The sequence below is a fragment of the Bos javanicus genome, chromosome 16 (genome assembly GCF_032452875.1).
Source record: "Bos javanicus breed banteng chromosome 16, ARS-OSU_banteng_1.0, whole genome shotgun sequence".
Taxonomy (NCBI): Eukaryota; Metazoa; Chordata; class Mammalia; order Artiodactyla; family Bovidae; genus Bos; species Bos javanicus.
Genome location: NC_083883.1, coordinates 17,634,825 through 17,659,068, shown reverse-complemented (window position 1 = coordinate 17,659,068; position 24,244 = coordinate 17,634,825).

The following is a 24,244-nucleotide window of genomic DNA, read 5'->3' as shown; positions in this document are numbered from 1 at the left end:
TGTAGATTCTTAACCAGTGGAGCACCAGGGAAGCCCTTCTCTGCCATCTTTAACATGTGCTTCATATTTTGCTTCAAGATGGCTACTTGAACTTCTCCAACATATTTTCTTTATTTTATACTTTATTACATGTTTATATAATAATTTGGACTTGTCATAACACAACTATTTCAAATTTTAAAATGTCCTGTGAATCTGATAGCTTACCTCTAAAAAAACAAATGAGAAAATAAAGTCCAGAGAGTTTAAAGGACTGTGTCTACAGCATGCAAGATATAGGACATTTAGATTCTTGAGGTGATTTAATCTCTAATATTTATTCTTTGTATACAATATGATAATGGTTTGTTAGCTTTGCCTTTTTAAAAACTATTTGAAGTGGAGAGTTCTTATAAAACACCTAAATTTGCATTCGGGGAAAAATTAACTCAGCTCATCAGCTATCCATGCATTTTCCCCCAGAATACTGAGTAAAGAGATCAGAAAGATAATGAATCTTTCTCTAATTTGAAATGAGAGGTCTTATCATTCACAGAATATCTTACATTCACACAATAAATACTTTACATATTAAAAGGCTGATTGACCTATAAACCTTTGAATACCTAAAAAGAACTGCTTCTAATATTTAGCAGAGCATGCTATAATGAATTAACTAGGGCACACATTTATAAATTAGGATGTCTTAATGTTCTAAATAATATTAAAGTTTTGAATTTCACAGTGTACTTTTACATATATTTGTAATGTTCCTTTGCAGCTGGTGAAAATACAGTGACTTAAATAGGGCAAGCACAGTTTTGTAGTCATCTTCCTTCAACAGGTAAACACCTAGAGTTGACATTTAATCCCACATTTTCTTATTAGAATTGGTAATATATTTTCTGTAGGTTGCCTCTTTCAAGGAATGTTGAAGTAGTTTGAAAAAGGATATCAACATGATGATCTCATAGGGAAACAAACACAGGCCTACAATAATAAGAAAAATGAACCAATGAAAGCAAAGAAATGGTTGCTTTGTCAGCAAAGCATGGAGCCTCAATCATTGGACCAGTCTTTGGTGTAGGAGCAAATTTTCCAGATATAAGAGTCCTTAGGCGCCATATCAGCTATATAATCAATGGCAAAAAAGAGATGAGCAGTCAAATAAAACTATGCATTAGAACTTTAGAATTAAAAGAAAAAGTAGTTATTAAATGTGAACATTTACCGTTGGCAACATTTATTTGCACAGAGGAAATACCAGCCTTCAGGCTGAATAATGCATCTTTGGATCTGACCCATTCCAATTACAGAGGCTTGGCAACATCACATCTGTGTGGCAGGAAGATGATAAAGTCAAACACTGGTATTGCAGTGATTTCTTACAAAACTGCTGAGAGAACAGATTAAAGCCAGAAATACAAAATATCTTTTCTAACTCTAGATTCCATTGCATGTGCAGTAGCTTAATCATGTTCTACTCTTTGTGGCCCCATGGACTGTAGTCTGCCAATCTTCTCTGTCCATGGGATTTCCCAGGCAAGAATACTGGAGTAGGTTGCCATTTCCTTCTCCAGGGCATCTTCCTGACCCAGGGATCGAACCCATGTCTCTTGCATCTCCTGCATTGGCAGGTGGATTTTTTACCACTGGTGCCACCTGGGAAGCCCATTAGTCACATATTAACTTATTTTATCAATCTGTTTGTATGTAGCTTATTCTCAACTCTACACCTTTTTCCTTCTAACTCACTGATTAGCTGGATCAGTCATCTTGGGGACAGAGGTTAGGAACATATCTATGTAGATTTATATGTTTTATGTCTATATAGATATATGTATACACACACAACTCACAAACACACCTATAAGCATAAATGTATCATTAAACCCAATATCAATCCAGTACCACAATGTTCACTGTAGTAAGTTTAGCAGTCCATATTTATGATTTTATTCTTAAATTATGAGAAATCTGTCTCTTACCATTATCAGTTCAGTTCAGTTCAATCACTCAGTCGTGTCTGACTCTTTGCCACCCCATGGATGACAGCACGCCAGGCCTCCCTGTCCATCACCAACTCCCAGAGCTTGTTCAAACTCATGTCCATTGAGTCAGTGATGCCATCCAACCATCTCATCCTCTGTCGTCCCCTTCTCCTCTTGCCTGCAATCTTTCCCAGCATCAGGGTATTTTCCAGTGAGTCAGTTCTTCACATCAGGTGGCCAAAGTACTGGAGTTTCAGCTTTAGCATCATTCCTTCCAAAGAACACCCAGGACTGATCTCCTTTAGAATGGACTGATTGGATCTCCTTGCAGTCCAAGTGACTCCCAAGAGTCTTCTCCAACACCACAGTTCAAAAGCATCAGTTCTTTGGCACTCAGCTTTCTTTATAGTCCAAATTTCACATCCCTAAGTGACTCCTGGAAAAACCATAACATTTGTTTATTTTATCAACAGCTATTACATTCTAGGCATTTCATTTATTTAGCTCTATTATAAATGGTACCACTTTCTAAAAATGTCTAATTGTTCATTACTTGTATGCAGAAACTTGATAGATTTTGTATATTGACTTTGTATTATCCTCAGTATGTGTGTATGTATTTTAAAATAGAAATTTTTAGAGCTGTTTTAGGTTCACATCAAAATTGAGGGTTGTAAAGGTACAGATATTTCATAAAGAGAAGCATGATACAATGATTAGAAGCCATTATTTTAATTGAATTATGTTGCTTTTAAGAGGTTAAGAGTAGTTCTTGATAGCTTCCAATGATAGAGCGTGAGATGTGGGAAACGATATAGAGCTTTATTAAGTGGGTAGAAAAGTGAGAATGACATGGAGAAGCAGGGTGAGAGTGCAGAGTTCTGTTTGAAAGTTTATGGTGAAAGAAAAAGAGAGTGAGTGAGTGAAGGAGAAAGAAAGGATGGTGGAAGGGAGGAAGGAAAGGAGGAAAAATGTAACTTGAAAGCATTATCAGAGAGAGCTCAATATTGGAAGAAAGTTTGTATTATGAAAGAATATGGAAGAGGTTAATAAATATTCAGTAAATGATGTGAGGGCACCTAGAAATAATTGAAAAAGCAGGTGAATATCTACTCCCTCATTTATATTAAAAATTACATGTATCAGTTAATAAAACTTAAATTCTGTTATGTGCCTACAAAATTTTATATCTATGAGATATCACAATCAGTAAAACTTTCTGAAGTATGATTTCTGATTCAGAAACTATAAATGATTGTAGATTTTTTACATAATATTTTTTAAAGATCTCCAAAAAAAAAAAAAATAATTAATGCAAAAATATACCAGTATTTATGGAGGGAAGTCCAATATTGTCCAAGTCTACTATGTATACAAGTAATACAATCCTAATTGTACTAGGCTTTTACTGATTTTTAATTTTCTTTTCAACAAGACTAATAGGCACTAGAATTTAGATATTAAAAAATTAAAGTAGTCATAACAATATACTACTTGTTGTAGGACCTTCTGTAACACAAAGAACTATATTCAATACCCTATAATAAACCATAATGGAAAATAATATGAAAAATATGAAAAAGTACATTATATATATATATATTATATATGTGTAATGGATATAATATATATTGTGTATATATATACCTATATACTGAGTCACTTTGCTATATACCAGAAGCTAATATAATATTGTAAATCAACTATTTCAAAAAATTTTTTAAATTACAAGTCATAAAAATATATAAAATAAATATATAAGGTAAGTGAAATGATAGGGGCTAGCACTCCAAGAGTTTTTTTTTTTTTTTTACATTTTTTTTTCTAAATTTTATTTTATTTTTTAACTTTACAATATTGTATTGCTTTTGCCATATATCGAAATGAATCTGCCACAGGTATACATGTGTAAGAGTTTTAAAGATAAGTAAATAAGCTTTAATTATTAAAAGTTCTTTTGCCACAGGCATAATTTTTTTTTTTTTTTAAGGAATAGAATGAAAAATTCTCCAATCAAGCCTAAATAATTAGAAAATTTACTGAAGCAAAATGCATGAATGCAAACCAGTTGAAAATATTAGTATTTAAACATGGTATTGGGATAACAGGATGAATATTAAATAAAATTATTTGGATCCATACCTCTTATCATAATCAAAAAATTTTCAGTTGATCAAAACAAAACAAAAAACCATAAAAACTTTAGAATATAAGAATGAAGTTTTCTATTGTTAACTTGAATTGGGACACACATCTCTAACTCTCAGTCAAAATCCAGGAGACATGAAGGGAAAAAAACATAGGTTCAGCACAGAAAAGAAGCACTTCCAACAGTTTTGCACAGGGATGTCAGGCAGAGGAAGAAAAAAGTGCATGTAAAGACAAAATGGTAAATGAAAAAATGAGCTAAAACATACAAAAATTGTAGTTCATGCTACAGAAAAAAGCCTTGATTTCTCAATACATAAAGTATCAGAAAGTCAATAAAGAAAAAATAAACAACCAAGCAGAAAATAGTCAATAGATATGAACACACAGTTGGAAAAAAAAGTAATTGTAAAGGCTACATAAATATATGAAAAGATAGCCAGTCTTACTTAAAGAATTTCAAGTGAGATTGCATTCAGTTCAGTTCAGTTGCTCAGCAATGTCTGACTCTTTGTGACCCCATGGACTGCAGCATGCCAGGCTTCCCTGTCCATCACCAGCTCCCGGAGCAATAATTACTCAAACTCATGTCCATTGCATTGGTGATGCCATCCAACCATCTCATCCTCTGTCGTCCCCTTCTCCTCCTGCCTTCAAACTTTCCCAGCATCAGGATCTTTTCCAATGAGTCAAATCTTTGCATCAGGTGGCCAAAGTATTGGAGTTTCTGCTTCAGCATCAGTCTTTCCAATGAATATTCAGGACTGATTTCCTTTAGGATTGACAGGTTGGATCTCCTTGCAGTCCAAGGGACTCTCAAGAGTCTTCTCCAACACCACAGTTAAAAAGCATCAATTCTTCGGTGCTCAGCTTTCTTTGTAGTCCAACTCTCCATACTTGCCTACTGGAAAAACATCCATACATGACTACATGTAGTCCAACATCCATACATACCACATACTATTGGAAAAACCATAGCTTTGACCAAACGGACCTTTAGTGGGTAAGTAATGTCTCTGTTTTTTAATATGCTGTTTAGGTTATTTCCAATTCTGCATTGTTACCATAATGGAGTAGTTCATGTTGGATTAACTCTCCCACAGAGAAAATCTTTAAAGTCTAAATTAAGACAAACAAGCAAACAAACCCAACTAGTGGCAGGTAGAGAAAAGCAGTCAAGGCATCATGGATTCAAGGGCACATGATCCTGGAAAGAGGAAAGCCTTTTGGGAGGAGGTAGTCCTTCCAGCTGGATTCTCCTCTCTGAAAGTGAAGGTGTTAATCTCTGTCATGTCTGACTCTTTGTGACACTATAGACTGTAACCCACCAGGCTCCTCTGTCCATGGGATTCTTCTGGCAAGAATACTAGAGTGTATTGACATTACCTTCTTCAGGGGATTTTCCCCTCCCAGGCATTGAACCCAGGTCTCCTGCATTGCAGGCAGATGCTTTACCATCTGAGCCACCAAGAAAGCTCTCTCTGAAGTATTTGTAAATTGGCAGCTCTGGGTTGCAAGAGGAAAGCTGCAGCCTTGAGTTCCCTGCAGTGACATAAATCTGAATTGACAGAAATTGGATTTTTTTTTTTTTTGCATACTTAGGTTAAACTGGATTTTAGAAAATCCTACACTTCTATTTAATAGGTACTCTCAGTATACCATATGACATCAGCTTCCGAAACTAGTTTGGCTTTTCTGCTTGATACAGGAATGAGATGTCCTTGCTGGGAGGAGAGCTCATTCATGCGGCATGCCTTGAATGATTACCCTTCCTACTCAGGTTTCCAACTCGCAGATAGTCTTGGAGAAGCCAGAGAAGTGCCAAGTATAGAATCATGAGCAATACCATTGAAAATGATTGGTGCTTATGATATCCACTCTTCCAAAGATAATCAGAGCTTTTTATGGTGTAACTCCAGTAATGAGGAGTTTACAGTTGTCCACACTACCTACCCTTTATGTCTACATTACTGATACCTTGCAAGGCATCTGCCTCAGGCCAGTTGTGAGCTACTATGCTTAGTGAAATAAGTCAGAGAAAGACAAATATGTATGGCATCACCTATTTGAGGATTCTAAAAAACAAACATATATAAAAAAACAAAAACAGGCGCACAGATACAGAGGACATTTTAGTGAGGAGAGGGGCAAGATAGGGGTATGGGATTAAGAGATACAAGCTTCTGCTGCTGCTGCTAAGTCTTTTCAGTTGTGTCTGACTCTGTGTAACCCCATAGACGGCAGCCCACCAGGCTCCCTTGTCCCTGGGATTCTCCAGGAAAGAACACTGGAGTAGGTTGCCATTTCCTTCTCCAATGCATGAAAGTGAAAAGTGAAAGCGAAGTCGCTCGGTCATGTCCGACTCCTAGCAACCCCGTGGACTGCAGCCTACCAGGCTCCTCTGTCCATGGGATTTGCCAGGCAAGAGTACTGGAGTGGGTTGCCATTGCCTTCTCCAGAGATACAAGCTACTATATATAAAACAAATAGGATTCAAGGATGTATTATATAACACAGGGAATATAGTACATATTTTATAATTATTTTAAAATTATTTATGAAGGATAATGGATAAAAATACCAAATCATTATATTGTACACCCGATGAACATACAATACTGTAAATCAGTTATGCTTTAATTTTAAAAAAATGTTTTAATTAAATAGAGATCAAAAGGTTTTCCTTCATTATGGAAAACCAAAACTTTGTTTGGATTATATAATATTTTCCCTCTCAGCTAATCATTCTCAAACTAGCCTTAGTCACTGCTGTGAACAAGGGTGTGTATGTGTGTGTTCACTAAGTCATTTCAGTTGTATCTGACTCTTTTCGATCCTAGGGACTGTAGCCTGCCAGGCTCCTCTGTCCATGGGATTCTTCAAGCAAGAATAATGGAGTAGGTTTCCATGCCTTCCTCCAAGGGATTTTCTGACCCAGGGATCAAATCCCCATCACTTATGTCTCCTGCAGGCAGGTTCTTTGTCACTAGCGCCACCTGGGAAGCTGTGAACAAGAAGAAGCTTTAAACATCAAGAGTGATAGTTCTAGATCATTAAGACACCAGGAATACTATTAGAATCTTGAACTTTCCTAGTCTAAGCTATGAGCACACTAATGTGATCTACTGGAGAAAGTTAAATCTTTCAGTATGGTGTTATAAATTGAATAAGTCAAGCTCTTTTCCTCTTGTTTAATGTCCTGAAAAAATATCTGGTTAATTTCTGATTTTCAAATCAGAAGGTGATATTCTGTTTGATAGCCCTATCTGAACTCACTCAGCCACACTTTATTGGCTTCGGTTAAGCCAAAATAAGAGCTTCTTTATTTTACCAGCTCAACTAGTAAAGAATCTGCCTGCAATGCAGGAGACCCCAGTTTTATTGCTGGTCTGGAAGATACCCTGGAGAACGGATAGGCTGCCCACTCCAGTATTCTGGGGCTTCCCTAGTGGCTCAGCTGGTAAAGAATCCACCTGCAGTGTAGGAAACCTGGGTTGGGAAGAGCCCCTGGAGGAGGGCATGGCAACCCACTCCAGTATTCTTGCCTGGAGAATCCCCATGAACAAGGAGCCTGGCAGGCTGAAGTCCATGGGGTCGCAAAGAGTTGGACATGACTGAGAAATTAAGCATCGCACAGCCCAGGCCAAAATAAACACCTGTTCATTTTCCAGATGTTTGGGCATCTGTTTTACTTATTTTCTCTACATTTTCAGATGTATACCTTATTCTTTATAATGTACTCTTCCAAATTTTGGAGAAGGAAATGGCAACCCACTCCAGTGTTCTTGCCTGGAGAATCCCAGGGACGGTGGAGCCTGGTGGGCTGCCATCTATGGGGTTGCACAGAGTCGGACACGACTGAAGAGACTTAGCAGCAGCAGCAGTAGCTTCCAAATTTACCTCGGATGTGAAGTGTTAATGACAGATTTCACAGAACATCTAAGTTGTTTCTCTTACATCAATAGAATATCTTAATATTGTCATCTAATTTAACTGAGAAACATATGAGCTATAGTGAACAGTATCACTGGTGATAATCTGTGAAGACAAAAATGGGCACAATTTCAGCCTTGGGCATTGTGTAGCTTTGAAATTATCTTTACTATTACACCTATTGGGCCCTTTCTAAAGCCTTTTTGTGTCAAATAATATTCTGCTAACCAGTGTTAACAGAAAATAGAGAAAGAAGTGAATGGTTTTAGGTGTGTGGATTTAAGAATTTAGACAGCAGTAGCTACAATTCTGATGACAGTTTGGCTTAATAGTTCTCACGGCAATAGAGAAGAAAACAAAGGAGAATATAAGTAGTAATGTTTTCCCTACTTTTCCTTTTTGATATGAAGGAATCTTGACTGAAGACAAATCTCTGGTTCTATCTTTTGTTTTCATCTTCTACAAAAAAGAGGAATGGATATGACTCAATGGGGTAGACCAATATATTAGCAGTTGATAAACACATGCTGGGTGGCAAATGATCAATACATTCCTATCTCTTCATCTGGCACTGCTTCAAAATAGTCACGTGGGACCTAGAGGCTTCCAGTTTATTGAACAGAATGGAATTAATTTCAATATCAGTTATTCCTGTGGTCTCATGCTTGGAGATAGTGGTCAAAAGTGAAAACTTGAGCCAGTATGTTTCTTCTCTCTTTGACTTGTTCAAGGGTGAAATAATTTTCCTGAAGAGATGTTTCTCTCTCCTGGCACAAATCCGCACATAGGACAGATGAACCAAGATCTGCAGCACTCGTGAAAGTGAGGTGAGCAGGAAGAGAGGACAAAATATTACCAAGCCAATTTGGCCCTCTTGTTGAACCACATTTTTAGTAGCATTGTCAGCAGTTATCAGCTTCCATTCAAATGCTAGTGATCTGATAATTAAGTTAGCGAAGGATTCCTTAAATGTTATATTCATGCACAGAGAGTAGTAGCACATTACCAAGTTACTTACGATGCGTCTACTAGAGTTCTTAATTTAGATTCCATCAAAGAACATGTTGTCATGTAAGTTTGATATATTGCACATCTAAACCAGGTGTGTCCATGCATTTACCTGAAATCTCTAAAATTTTCGGAAATGACAATTTGATTTTGTGCATAGCCAGTGCAACTGCCTTGAGTTGATTATGTGAATATAATTTGTTTTCATTCTCACTTTTTTATATTGTCTGAGTGTGTAATATTGACTATTTTCATGAACAGTAATTTGTCCTATAAACTTCAGAATAATGGGATATTAAATCCTATGTGACAGGTCAAATATAACATAACTATTGTAAAGTGGATTTATTTATGTACAGTACATGTACATTGTGTGTGTGTGCTGAAAAGTGAAGTGATGATGGAATGGTTGTAGCAACTAAATGGATGATGATCAAGTCACCTTGAAGAATACAGACCTCAGTCAAATATCCAGGCAAAAAAACTCACTTAGCTTTCTTTTCTTCTCTGGAAATTATAAACTGTATTCTCCTTTACAGTGGGGTGAGTTTCAGCCTATAATATATAATATGTGGGTGAACTATGTGTACATGTGAGCCTGTGTATGTATTTGTTCCTATATATATTGTTATTCATATGCAGAATATATGAAGGCAAACATAGGGAATGTGCAGAAAAATTTCACCTTGAAATTTTCATTCAGTACTTAAATTCTTGGACAGGTAAAAAAAAAAAATGTGTTACTGTTTCAATGCCCATTCTTCTATAGACTTACTTAACTTTCAGGTCTAACTTTATTCATCTTATAATTTCTATGATCCAGGCATACATTGCTATTCTCTTTATTAAATTTTTCCTAGGAGCAACATTGATTTGCATTCAGTGAGTTCATACTGAAAATGGCATAATTTTATATACTTAATGCTAAGGGTGCAAAAACTGAACAGTGTATTTTTGCCTCATCCTAACACTAATATAGCATGATATTAGAGGATTATTACCATGAAGACTGCATGGCAGGGAAGGCATTGTAATTTTTCCTTTCCTTGTCTATATAAAAGAATAAACGAAATGTGAATATAATTAAAGAATGAAATATATTAAGTATACAATGTCTCCATCGAAACAATGTCTCCATATTTATTAGGGATATATATTTATGCAATTTCTGAATCTTATTTTGTCAAAAGAATTCATGAAAAAAAATGATGTTCAGCATTCAAGGGCTATTTTAATGAAGAAGAACCTCCTAAGGCTGGCATAATGCTTCATTTCTGTTGGTGGGTTTCAGTCTTAACCAGGCTTAATGAAATGAGCAATGTTTGAAGGATTTCTTGATAACATCACAGGAACTCTTCCTGTAGCAATACTTTCCCCAGCTTGCAGAGCCTTGCCATGGTGGTCTGGTTAAGTTCTAATTTGGATAATTAAATTCTCTCTGCCTATCTGACTTTTTACAGTCTTCAGCCCTTTTTGCAGTCTTCTGTTATTTCCTGTTTTGAGTTGATGAGTGCTGTGCCCTGTGGAACCAAGGCTGAATAATGCACAGGAAATTATTCACCCTTCTGCTACAGTTGTGGTAGCATAACAGTTTCTAGTTCCATTTTTCATTTCATTGAAACATTTTTTTTAATAAAATCACTTTTTCTTGATTCTGGTCTGCTTTTGGAAAAATAAGTTCCATGGAAATCTGTACCCATTCAATTTCTACTAAAATATGTATTTATCTAACCAAAAGAATAGCTTCTCTTTAAAAATATGTACATAAAATATATAGCCTGACTTTAAAGATTTTAAGCAAACTTAATTAAAATAAATTTTGATTCATTAACCTCACATAGCAGTATATATGTTTTTATAATTGGAAAGCCCACCATTAAGCTTCCCAGTACAAATTATACTTAATATGTATACTTAATGAATAATGTATACTATGGGTCTAGATGCAAACTCAGGAAGGTCATGCAGTTCATCTTTGGGGCAGGTGCCCATATTTGTCCTAGATACATTTTAGTGGTTCTAGTATCACTTCATTTTCTCCAGATCATTCTGAAGAGAAAGCAATATTTCATTCACATTCTTTTCAGTGCACTCTGACCCCACCTTGGATCTCATTTTCTGGCCCCAGAAGTACTAATTCCCACTCCAGCAAGGTCTAAAGTACCATGGAAAGCATGGTAATAGAAGGTAATAATACAAGCTCTGCCTGTCTTTTCCACACAAGTAAACATAGTTTACATCCTGTTCTAAAAGGAAAAGTATATTATTTACTTTTAGGTTTATGACTCAATATCAGCCATATAAATAAATGTGATGTTTCAGTGGGTTTAGAGAAAAGGTAACATTATCAAAGAAAAATATGAACTCCAGCAGTGGTTAATATTTCACCATAAAAACCACAGAATATGATATTAAAAATGAGTACTTTGAAGTAAATATTAATACATATATATATATATTTTTTTAATACAGGGATACAATTTACATAGTCTTAAATTTATTTTCTAGCCAGACTTTTTTCAGTGTGTATATATATTTATATGTGCACATATACATATTATACTGGGTGGCTCAGACAGAAAAGAATCTACCTGCAATGCAGGAAACCCAGGTTTGATCCCTAGGTTGGAAAGATCTCCTAGAGGAGGAAATGGCAGCCCACTCCAGTGTTCTTGCCTGGAGAATCCCATGAACAAAGGAGCCTGGCAGGCTACAGTTTATAGGCTTGCAGAGTTGGACATAACTGAGTGACTAAGTGTGTGTATACACATTATATTGAATCAATAAGTGTTATTCTTAGTGTTAAGAATAGTAAAATAGTAAATATTTTAAATACATTTATTATCAGGATAAGTATGCTCATGAGAGCATTTGAAAAACATATTCTTATAATTCATCTCATATTGGTCAATCTAAGTTAGAAATAAGAATCATAGTTTTCCATATCTTGAAATTTAAAAATGCCCTGCAAATATAATTTTCTTCCAAATGAAGACAGGTCTGCGTTATCCTGGAGAAAACTCCGTGTGTGTGTGCGTGCTTCCTCTTTGCACTCTATTTGAGGGGAGGAAGCATGTACCAAAACTTTGGCCTCTTTGGAAACCTTAAAACTCTTCTGCCTCACTAAGGGGAAAACATAATGTAAGTAAAGGAAAAATGGTGCCATTAATGAGAACGAGGCATCATATTAATAAAAGAAAAAAAAGCAATAACCAGATGACAATGTAACAATATTTTTGCTTCTTTTTTTCTTATATGTCAAATTAAATAAACTGAGTCTGTAGGCGTAACCCACTTGGATGGTGTCTCTTCCATAGAAAAACCAAGTGAAGGCCAGAATATGATCCAAAGGAGAAGATATGTTACAGGGTTTTGCTCACACCTATGCCTGAGGATATTAGGATACCACCAAGATTCACAGCCAACTCTGTACAGCTGACCAGAGTAAAATAGTATTTGGTGTTTCTGAAACACCTGGACTGCATATCTTTAAAAATAAACCACCAGTGACAGTGACCATGATGGATGCCTTGTAAAGAACTCAGTAATCTTAACATATTACTGAGTAATCAAGTAATTTAACTAATTAATGTAACATATAGGTTATTCTCTCTCACACATGTAAGTAACAGTAGCTTTTATGCCATTATGTTGTGATACTTTAACCTTAATTCTTGTTACTTGAAAAGGCCATCAAATTCTCTATTTTGAGCTAATTACTTAAAAATTGCAGTAGATCCGTTAGCATATGTAACGGTGCAAGTGTAGCAGGCCTGTATAGCAGGTATAAGACAAAGGTCATTGAGTCAGACAGAACTCACATCTAAAGCCCAGCTCTACTACATACTTTGTAGAGACTCGATTTTCTTACACATAAAATTCTGATGAGTGTCTAACTCACAATATTATTGCAAGATAATATATCTAAGCCATTTGATACAACACATGGTTATCCAAAGCCAATGATTCTGGAACAGAGGTCATATGTGTGATGTAATGAGAAATATTCAAGTATATAGAATTGAAACCAAAGGAGGAAAAGTTTATTATCTTTTTTTAATATTTTGGCTAAATTTTCTAAGTCTTTTCAGATCAAATATTGAAAATTGGCTACAGAAGTGGAGCATCACTATTTTCTCCTGAAATTTTACTGCGCATACTAAATGATTAAATGAGATAGCTTATGTAAAGCACTCCAGGTGTTTCTTGACTTCCTACTTTTGCATTCCAGGCCTCTATAATGAAAAGGACATCATTTTGGGGTGTTAGTTCTAAAACATCTTGTAGGTCTTCATAGAACCATTCAACTTCAGCTTCTTCAGTGTTACTGGTTGGGGCATAGACTTGGACTACTGTGATACTGAATGGTTTGCCTTGGAAACGAACAGAGATCATTCTGTCGTTTTTGAGATTGCATCCAAGTACTGAATTTTGGGCTCCACTCCATTTCTTCTGAGGGATTCCTGCCTGCAGTAGTAGATATAATGGTCATCTGAGGACTACGGATCTCTTCAAGAAAATCAGAGATACCAAAGGAACATTTCATGCAAAGATGGGCTTGATAAATGACAGAAATGATATGGACCTACAGAAGCAGAAGATACCAAGAAGAGATGGCAAGAATACACAGAAGAACTGTACAAAAAAGATCTTCCCGACCCAGATAATCACGATGGTGTGATCACTGACCTAGGGCCAGACATCCTGGAATGTGAAGTCAAGTGGGCCTTAGAAAGCATCACTACGAACAAAGCTAGTGGAGGTGATGGAATTCCAGTGGAGCTATTCCAAATCCTGAAAGATGATGCTGTGAAAGTGCTGCACTCAATATGCCAGAAAATTTGGAAAACTCCACAGTGGCCACAGGACTGGAAAAGGTCAGTTTTCATTCCAATCCCAAAGAAAGGCAATGCCAAAGAATGCTCAAACTACTGCACAATTGCTCTCATCTCACACACTAGTAAAGTAATGCTTAAAATTCTCCAAGCCAGGCTTCAACAATATGTGAACCGTGAACTTCCTGATGTTCAAGCTGGTTTTAGAAAAGGCAGAGGAACCAGAGATCAAACTGCCAACATCTGCTGGATCATGGAAAAGGCAAGAGAGTTTCAGAAAAACATCTATTTCTGCTTTATTGACTATGCCAAAACCTTTGACTGTGTGGATCACAATAAACTGTGAAAAATGCTGAAAGAGATGGGAATACCAGACCACCTGATCTGCCTATTGAGAAATTTGTATGCAGGTTAGGAAGCAACGGTTAGAACTGGACATGGAACAACAGACTGGGTCCAAATAGGAAAAGGAGTTCATCAAGGCAGTATATTGTCACCCTGTTTATTTAACTTATATGCAGAATACATCATGAGAAATGCTGGACTGGAAGAAACACAAGCTGGAATCAAGATTGCCGGGAGAAATATCAATAACCTCAGATATGCAGATGACACACCCTTATAGCAGAAATTGAAGAGGAACTAAAAAGCCTCTTGATGAAGGTGAAAGTCGAGAGTGAAAAGTTGGCTTAAAGCTCAACATTCAGAAAACGAAGATCATGGCATCTGGTTCCATCACTTCATGGGAAATAGATGGGGAAACAGTGGAAACAGTGTCAGACTTTATTTTTCTGGGCTCCAAAATCACTGCAGATGGTGGTTGCAGCCATGAAATTAAAAGACGCTTACTCCTTGGAAGGAAACTTATGACCAACCTAGATAGCATATTCAAAAGCAGAGACATTACTTTGCCAACAAAGATTCGTCTAGTCAAGGCTATGGTTTTTCCTGTGATCATGTATGGATGTGAGAGTTGGACTGTGAAGAAGGCTGAGTGCCGAAGAATTGATGCTTTTGAACTGTGGTGTTGGAAAAGACTCTTGAGAGTCCCTTAGACTGCAAGGAGATCCAACCAGTCCATTCTGAAGGAGATCAGCCCTGGGATTTCTTTGGAAGGAATGATGCTAAAGCTGAAACTCCAGTACTTTGGCCACCTCATGGGAAGAGTTGACTCATTGGAAAAGACTCTGATGCTGGGAGGGATTGGGGCCAAGAGGAGAAGCGGACGACAGAGGATGAGATGGCTGGATGGCATCACCGACTCAATGGACGTGAATCTGAGTGAACTCTGGGAGTTGGTGCTGGACAGGGAGGCCTGGCGTGCTGCAAATCATGGGGTTACAAAGAGTCGGACACGACTGAGTGACTGATCTGATCTGATCTGATCTTATGTAAAGCACTCAAACATTTATCTGGCATACAGTAAATATTTAAAATACATTTATTATCAGGATATGCATGTTTAAGAGACCTTCATGGTAAAATGAGAAGGCACTGGCAACCCACTCCAGTACTCTTACCTGGAAAATCACATGGACAGAGGAGCCTGGTAGGCTGCAGTCCATGGGGTCACTGAGAGTCAGACATGACTGAGCAACTTCACTTTTATGCATTGGAGAAGGAAATGCCAACCCAACCCACTGTTATTGCCTGGAGAATCCCAGGAATGGGGAAGCCTGATGGGCTGCGGTCTATGGGGTCGCACAGAGTCGGACACTACTGAAGTGACCTAGCAGCAGCAGCAGCGTGGTAAAATGTATTTAGTTCTTATGCTGTAACATGGTTTCACTGTTTATCAGTACATAGTTTATCATGGCAACATTGGCAGTTTAAGAACCTTTCTCGTTATATTTATGACGGTACCCACATTAGCTGAATTGCAGCTGATGAGGTGTATTAAGACAGCTATTTTCAGAGAAGGCAAAATAAGAAGCCCATTTGCCTGAATATTATTTTCAAAAGATATAAGTCCATCTGAAAATAGAATATAGAGTTTGACCAATGTGGAAATAACAGCTTGTGCCTATGACAAAAAACTTGTAATGTTCATATACATGAGTAAATTAGAAACCTTTAAAGGTAATTACTATATTTTAGAAACATGCACATATAGATTTATCAATTTGCTTGCTCGAATACTTTTCCCTTTTTACATGCCCTCCGATATCTTATGACTTCTATGCCTATGTCATTATATCTCTAAAATAATCATCAATATCACTCTTTCCAAGCATGTATAAACAATAAAACCTATTTTTTAAACGAAGAAAAATGTATTTATATATTCTGCTTCTCATGAGGATTGACTTAGCATCATAAATAAGTAATTATTTCTTAGTCTTAAATATGAATAGCTAATTTTTCCTACAACACATGTGTTTCCTTAGGTCACTAAAGCAGTTATGCTTTTCCTTCTAAGCAAGCACAAATCAGATACATATTTTGAGGTGAAAATACTATAAAAATCTCTTCAATAAATTTTTATAATCGTATGGTTTGGAGCACTGTTCAGATTAAAGTATATGAATATATAATTTTACCAATGGCTGTTTTCCAAAGAATATATTTAATAATTTGCTCTGTTTTAAAATTGATTTTTTTTTCTTTTTCTGCATTTCAAAATTGAAATGATACATGTCATTTGAATTTTAAAATACATCTACATATAGCACATCCAATACTATCAATCAGGACCAGCAATATAAATTGTGAGGACACTTGTTCAAATATTATATTTTCAATTCAAAATGTAGCACTGAAACATATACATTACCATGTGTAAACTTATATAGCCAGACACAAGGAGTTCAGATTAGGTGCTCTGTGACAGCCTAGAGAGGCAGGATGAGTGTGGGGTGGGAAGGAAGCTCAAGAGGAGGGAATTTATGTATACTTATGGCTGATTCATGTTGATACATGGCAGAAACCAACACAAGTGTAAAGCAATCACTCTCCAATGAAAAATAAATTTAAATTAAAAAATTATAATCTCAAGACAGTGATAACCAAGCTTTAAATCAAGCATGGGGCCTTTCTGACAATAGAGTCCCATGTAACTGCCCAGGTGCCATGAAGTGGGCTTTGCTGTCAAAGCAACAAGAACTTTGGAAAATAACTTTCTTCTCTTTGATGGTGAAGTCAGCAGTTTCCATCTTGTGATGATCTGCCATAGGATGTATGTTTCACACAGATAACTCGTTAGAAATACAACCAATACAAATATGATGCCATGACAATTCAGTTTTCTTCAAAAGCCAAAGAATATACTGAAAAAAAAAATCTGTCTTCAGTTTTCTAAAGTGAATTCAGTAATTGAACAAATGCTTTCTTATATGCTTATCTCTTGCAAATTTATTTTATTTAGAATTTGAAAAGTAATTATCCAGTGTTCTTTGTGTCTAGCAAGTCTTAATCTTTAGTTGAAATATGTTTATGATGTATTAACATTTAATATACAGATACTCTTGAAAATCTTTGGTTTTTTTTATAATCAAGTATGTACTTTTACATTAAATATAAGTGAGTTTTAAATACAATATTGTAAAGTTTAAAAATAAAATAAAATTTAAAAAAGTAAAAAAAATAAATAAATTATATATATATATAATAAATTTTAAAAAGTTCTTAAAATATTTGACTAATTTTGAAAAATATTTTCTGAGGCTTTGAGAATTTAAATACATAGTCCAAGCCTGGTATAACACCATATATGTGTATACATATGATGTATAAAACAAAGATTTTTTAAAGTTGTCTTTACATGTATACCTGTGGCAGATTCATTTTGATATATGGCAAAACCAATACAATATTGTAAAGTTAAATAAAATAAAATTTTAAAAAAAGAAGGAAAAAAATAAAATTAAATTAAAAAAATAATAATAAAGTTGTTCTTCTCTATGATACACAAGAACCTAAGGAAAGCCCTCAAACTTTTAAATCAATAATTTGTTTGTTTTTTCAACATTATTTAAAAATAAAATCGATTCATTAAGAAGAATAAAAGTAACTTTAATATTTGAGATCATCACAGATTAATGTATATAATACTAAATCCACTAAATGATAAATTATAAAAAGTATAAGAATACAACTTCCTTAAGACAAACAGGTAGGCTTCACATTTTATAAAATATCTGATATGGCAAATTGTGAGAGAGAAACTCAGAATTTATCCTAACAATTTTAATCTACTTTGTTTGTATGATAATAATTATAATGATAACAATATTGACTAATGGTATCAGATATCTTTATGTGCTGTTTGCTATGCTTTACAAGGAAATGGCAACCCACTCCGGTATTCTTGCCTGGAGAATTCCATGGACAGAGGAGCCTGGAGGGCTACAGTCAATGGGGTTGCAAAAAGTTGGACACGACTGAGCAACTTTCACTTTCATAATTGTTTTACCTTTCGGTTTTCACTAACATATTGAGATGTTCATTTCAGTATTAGAGATGACACAGTGAGAAAGTCAGATTAAATTCCCCATATTTATAAGAGTTACTGTCGGGGCACAACCTGTGTTTGTACAGTTTCAAAGCCCTGCAACATAGCATGGACAACGATCTCTTTCATTGACACGTGATCTATTTCAGTTCTCTTTAGAAATGTCATATGTATAAGAAAGCTTTTTTCTTAAAACCTTAACCATTTCACAAGGTGTCATAGGGTATAATAATACTGGAACTGCAAGAACTACTTGCTACTTGCCATAGAAGAAAAACATTAGTATTAACTTTAAAATAAAACATTAATCTGAATCAAATTTTTCTTCTGTTTTAAGCATGTTTAGTTCTCTAAGTAAAGTTCAAATAAGGTTTACTAAGGTCATGATCTTGGCTACAGGAGTTCATGTTCTGTGACTGTGCGCTAGTTCTTAAGATTACTGACTCAGTGTCATAGACATATCAAGTTGCCTGACCGTGATCCTCTTTTTATCTACTATTAATATTTTTAATTGATGCTAAGGAGAATATTTACCTTTAGAAGCTATATTTTTATGTTTTTAAATACATGAATTTTTCTTTTAAAGAACACTGGAGATCATTGTGACTTATTACCATGATAGTAATAATGATATTATTGGTGAAATTGTGAAATTGCATCTCTGGATTGAGTATCAGAGAACTGCATTTTCATGTTGAATTTTGTGGAAAGATCTTGAAGAAAAGACTTTCTTTACTCATTCATTTAAAATAGGAGCTCAAGTCATTTAATTCAGATTGAACAGGATTCAAGTGAATCTCATTACTTCCTAGCTGAGTAATCAAAAGAAAATAAACTGCTTTGAATTTAAGATCATCGTTTGAAAATGGGCAGAGAAATAACCCTGTTTCATAGGATTTTTGTGGAGACTACAAGAGAAAATGCACATAAAAAGATTTGTGTTCTGCTTAGTATGTATTTTCCCTGGTGGTTCAGATGTTAAAGCTTCTGCCTGCAATGCAGGAGACCCGGGTTCAATCCCTGGGTCAGGACGTTTTCCTGGAGAAGGAAATGGCAATCCACTCCAGTATTCTTGCCTGCAAAATTCCATGGATGGAGGAGCCTGGTGGGCTACACTCCGTGGGGTCGCAAAGAGTCGGACATGACTCAGCAACTTCCCTTTCTTTCCCTTTAGTATATATTTAGAATTTTTAAAGTATTAGCTATTATAAATAATTGTTTATTGTCACCCACCTGTTTGAACTTTCCTAGTTATGAGAGATTTCACTAAATTGTGAAAAATGATACTGTACCATCTGATATTTAAACTCTTAGAAAACAATTTATTAATCTATGTGGAAGTCTGTGTAACTCCAGTAGTTTACCAAAAATCTTAGTTTATCAACTGGTAGCTTTAGCTCATTGCACATACCACAATACTAAATTACTACAGTAAGTCCCCTGCATACAAATGAGTTTCATTCCAAGAGCTGATTCATAAATCTAATTTTTGTAAGTTCAATATAGTTAGCCTAGGTGTCCAACTAATGCAGTTGCATTTAGCTATGTAGTACTGTAGTTGGTTTATAACACTTTTCACACAAATAATACATAAAAAACAAAAAATAAAACATTTTAAGTGTTACAGTACAGTACCTTGAAAAGCACAGTAGTATAGTACAACAGCTAATATAAAAGAGGAAATTTGCATCTTTGAAAGTTCCCAACTTGAAGGTACATATGTAGGGGACTTATCCTATGGACTGTAGCCTACCAGGCTCGTCCATCCATGGGATTTTCCAGGTAAGAATACTGGAGTGGGTTGCCATTCCCTTCTCCAGGAGATCTTCCCAACCCAGGGATTGAACCCAGGTCTCCTGCATTGTAGGCAAATGCTTTACCGTCTGAGCCACCAGAAAAATCCTATAATTTAGTACTGTATTCTTTATATTTTAATATGTACATTCTTATTTTTGCCTACCCAGACATCTTTCCTAATTCTTTTTTCTAGGACTACCCCTAAAGTTGTTGTTGTTGTACACTCACCAAGTCATTTAGACCCCATGGAGCCCACCGTTTGTGACCCCATGGACTGGAGCTCATCAGGCTTCCTTGTCCTTCACTGTCTCCTGGAGTTTGCTCAAACTCATATCCATTAAGTTTATGATGCCATCCAACCATCTCATCCTTTGTTGCCCCTTTCTCCTCCTGCCTTCAATCTTTACAAGCTTGAGAGTCTTTTCCAGTGAATCACCACTTCATATCAGGTAGTCAAAGTATTGGAGCTTCAGCTTCAGTATCAATCCTTCCAGCGGATATTCAGGATTGATTTCATTTAGGATTGAGCGGTTTGATCTCCTTGCTCTTCAAGGGACTCTCAAGAGTCTTCTCTAACACCACAGTTCAAAAGCATCAATTCTTCAGCGCTCAGCCTTCTTTATGATTTATCTCTCACATCTGTACATGACTATTTCTAAAACCATAGCTTTGACTATATGGATCTTTGTCAGCAAAGTGACGTCTCAGCTTTTTTTTTTTTTTTTTAATTTTATTTTATTTTTAAACTTTACATAATTGTATTAGTTTTGCCAAATATCAAAATGAATCCGCCACAGGTATACATGTGTTCCCCATCCTGAACCCTCCTCCCTCCTCCCTCCCCATACCATCCCTCTTGGTCATCCCAGTGCACTAGCCCCAAGCATCCAGTATCGTGTATCGAACCTGGACTGGCAACTCGTTTCTTACATGATATTTTACATGTTTCAATGTCATTCTCCCAAATCTTCCCACCCTCTCCCTCTCCCACAGAGTCCGTAAGACTGTTCTATACATCAGTGTCTCTTTCGCTGTCTCGTACACCGGGTTATTGTTACCATCTTCCTAAATTCCATATATATGCGTTAGTATACTGTATTTATGTTTTTCCTTCTGGCTTACTTCACTCTGTATAATAGGCTCCAGTTTCATCCACCTCATTAGAACTGATTCAAATGTATTCTTTTTAATGGCTGAGTAATACTCATTGTGTGTATGTACCACTGCTTTCTTATCCATTCATCTGCTGATGGACATCTAGGTTGCTTCCATGTCCTGGCTATTATAAACAGTGCTGTGATGAACATTGGGGTACACGTGTCTCTTTCCCTTCTGGTTTCCTCAGTGTGTATGCCCAGCAGTGGGGTTGCTGGATCATAAGGCAGTTCTATTTCCAGTTTTTTAAGGAATCTCCACACTCTTCTTCATAGTGGCTGTACTAGTTTACATTCCCACCAACAGTGTAAGAGGGTTCCCTTTTCTCCACACCCTCTCCAGCATTTATTATTTGTAGACTTTTGGATCGCAGCCATTCTGACTGGCGTGAAATGGTACCTCATAGTGGTTTTGATTTGCATTTCTCTGATAATGAGTGATGTTGAGCATCTTTTCATGTGTTTGTTAGCCATCTGTATGTCTTCTTTGGAGAAATGTCTATTTATTTCTTTGGCCCATTTTTTGATTGGGTCGTTTATTTTTCTGGAGTTGAGCTGTAGGAGTTGCTTGTATATTTTTGAGATCAGTTGTTTGTCAGTTGCTTCATTTGCTATTATTTTCTCCCATTCTGAAGGCTGTCTTTTCACCTTGCTAATAGTTTCCTTTGATGTGCAGAAGCTTTTAAGGTTAATTAGGTCCCATTTGTTTATTTTTGATTTTATTTCCAATATTCTGGGAGGTGGGTCATAGAGGATCCTGCTGTGATGTATGTCAGAGAGTGTTTTGCCTATGTTCTCCTCTAGGAGTTTTATAGTTTCTGGTCTTACGTTTAGGTCTTTAATCCATTTTGAGTTTATTTTTGTGTATGGTGTTAGAAAGTGTTCTAGTTTCATTCTTTTACAAGTGGTTGACCAGTTTTCCCAGCACCACTTGTTAAAGAGATTGTCTTTAATCCATTGTATATTCTTGCCTCCTTTGTCAAAGATAAGGTGTCCATATGTGTGTGGATTTATCTCTGGGCTTTCTATTTTATTCCATTGATCTATATTTCTGTCTTTGTGCCAGTACCATACTGTCTTGATAACTGTGGCTTTGTAGTAGAGCCTGAAGTCAGGTAGGTTGATTCCTCCAGTTCCATTCTTCTTTCTCAAGATCGCTTTGGCTATTCGAGGTTTTTTGTTTTCCCATACAAATTGTGAAATTATTTGTTCTAGCTCTGTGAAGAATACTGTTGGTAGCTTGATAGGGATAAGAAAGACCATGAGAAAATACTTGAGGAGATAATAGTGGAAAACTTCCCTAAAATGGAGAAGGAAATAATCACCCACGTCCAAGAAACCCAGAGAGTCCCAAACAGGATAAACCCAAGGAGAAACATCCCAAGACACATATTAATCATATTAACAAAGATCAAACACAAAGAACAAATATTAAAAGCAGCAAGGGAAAAACAACAAATAACACACAAGGGAATTCCCATAAGGATAACAGCTGATCTTTCAATAGAAACTCTTCAAGCCAGGAGGGAATGGCAAGACATACTTAAAATGATGAAAGAAAATAACCTACAGCCCAGATTATTGTACCCAGCAAGGATCTCATTCAAGTATGAAGGAGAAATCAAAAGCTTTTCAGACAAGCAAAAGCTGAGAGAATTCTGCACCACCAAACCAGCTCTCCAACAAATACTAAAGGATATTCTCTAGACAGGAAACACAAAAACAGTGTATAAACTCGAACCCAAAACAATAAAGTAAATGGCAACGGGATCATACTTATCAGTAATTACCTTAAACGTAAATGGGTTGAATGCCCCAACCAAAAGACAAAGACTGGCTGAATGGATACAAAAACAAGACCCCTACATATGTTGTCTACAAGAGACCCACCTGAAAACAGGGGACACATACAGACTGAAAGTGAAGGGCTGGAAAAAGATTTTCCATGCAAATAGGGACCAAAAGAAAGCAGGAGTAGCAATACTCATATCAGATAAAATAGACTTTAAAACAAAGGCTGTGAAAAGAGACAAAGAAGGTCACTACATAATGATCAAAGGATCAATCCAAGAAGAAGATATAACAATTATAAATATATATGCACCCAACACGGGAGCACCACAGTACGTAAGACAAATGCTAACAAGTATGAAAGGAGAAATTAACAATAACACAATAATAGTGGGAGACTTTAATACCCCACTTACACCTATGGATAGATCAACTAAACAGAAAATTAACAAGGAAACACAAACTTTAAACGATACAATAGACCAGTTAGACCTAATTGATGTCTATAGGACATTTCATCCCAAAACAATGAATTTCACCTTTTTCTCAAGCGCACATGGAACCTTCTCCAGGATCGATCACATCCTGGGCCATAAAGCTAGCCTTGGTAAATTCAAAAAAACAGAAATCGTCCCAAGCATTTTTTCTGACCACAATGCAGTAAGATTAGATCTCAATTACAGGAGAAAAACTATTAAAAATTCCAACATATGGAGGCTGAACAACACGCTGCTGAATAACCAACAAATCACAGAAGAAATCAAAAAAGAAATCAAAATTTGCATAGAAACGAATGAAAATGAAAACACAACAACCCAAAACCTGTGGGACACGGTAAAAGCAGTGCTAAGGGGAAAGTTCATAGCAATACAGGCACACCTCAAGAAACAAGAAAAAAGTCAAATAAATAACCTAACTCTACACCTAAAGCAACTAGAAAAGGAAGAAATGAAGAACCCCAGGGTTAGTAGAAGGAAAGAAATCTTAAAAATTAGAGCAGAAATAAATGCAAAAGTAACAAAAGAGACCATAGCAAAAATCAACAAAACCAAAAGCTGGTTCTTTGAAAGGATAAATAAAATTGACAAACCATTAGCCAGACTCATCAAGGAACAAAGGGAGAAAAATCAAATCAACAAAATTAGAAACGAAAGTGGA